The following is a 1,231-nucleotide window of genomic DNA, read 5'->3' as shown; positions in this document are numbered from 1 at the left end:
TTTGTATATTAGAGAAAGGTCTACAGGGTGTTCAGGGTCTCACTACTAGATCAGACTCATAGTGATCTGCCTGTTTACAACCTCCCAAGACCTGGGATTACAGGTGCACCACCACACCCATCTCAATTGCCACCTTAGTGTGCCCCAGGGGTGGTGCCGGCACAGCAGGGGGGGGGGGATTGAACCCCCAGTCCCTGCGCCTGCTTGCAAGTGCTTTAATCTGCTGAGCTACTTGGCCAGCCCCTCAGTGTCCTTTCCATCCAGGGAAAATTCAACCCTTCAGCCATGCCAAGCCTTAGGAGACCCTGCCCCATGAACATTCCTTCTTTCAGCCCAGCTTTCTCTTGTTTCTGTTTCTTTTCACTTGAATGCAACCTGCTGCAGGACTGTTGCCCGGACAGATGTGCAGCCATGAAACGAGCGGCTAATGATTCCCTTAGTAAAGGGAACTCTCCCTGTCCTGGAAGAGCAAGAGACCCACCTGCCCCTCTGTAGAGATCTGAGTCAGAAATTTACAGTCCCAAGGGAGCAAGGAACAAAGAACAGCCTAAGGAAACTGGGCCCTCGTAATTCCCGCAAGCTAGAGACAAGGTCACTGATTCGTGGTGGAGGCCGTGCCCTGCTTGTCCTTTGTTTCTTTAGCTGGGAAGTTACCAACTAGTGATATGTAAAGTTAGAGTTTAGTGAACACAGAAGGGATGTAATTACACCAAATTAGTTATGTACATTCTTTAGCCTCTTTGTAGCCCTCAATAAATGTGAGAAGTTTCTTTGGTGGCTGGGGGCTCACTTAGAGACTAAGCTCAGCGAGACTCTGAAGCTATAATACAACACCCTGTGAGTTCTCCCTCCAGGACCTCTGCACCTTCCAGGAACTGGGCACTCTGAGATTCCTCCCCCCGACCCCAGAGCTGGGACAGAGCAAAGTCTTGGTTTTCCCAACACTTCTGCCACATCAATCATGGTTGGGAACACCTTGACACCCATTCCAAGGCAACAGAAAACACCTCATTCAACCCAATTGTAACTGAGGCACATGAGAAGAGAAGGGCCGGCTAAATATCTCAGCAGATTAAAGCGCCTACAAGCAGGCACGGGGCCAGGGGTTGGATCACCCGGCCTGCCGTGCCAGCCCTGCTCCCAGGGCGCTGAGAGGGCAATTGAGACTGGGCGTGGTGGCACACACCTATAATCCCAGCTCTTGGGAGGCTATAAACAGGTGGATCACTAC

The sequence above is a fragment of the Octodon degus genome, unplaced genomic scaffold (genome assembly GCF_000260255.1).
Source record: "Octodon degus isolate 3935 unplaced genomic scaffold, OctDeg1.0 scaffold00046, whole genome shotgun sequence".
In the NCBI taxonomy this organism is placed as follows: domain Eukaryota; kingdom Metazoa; phylum Chordata; class Mammalia; order Rodentia; family Octodontidae; genus Octodon; species Octodon degus.
This window is presented reverse-complemented; position numbering follows the sequence as displayed.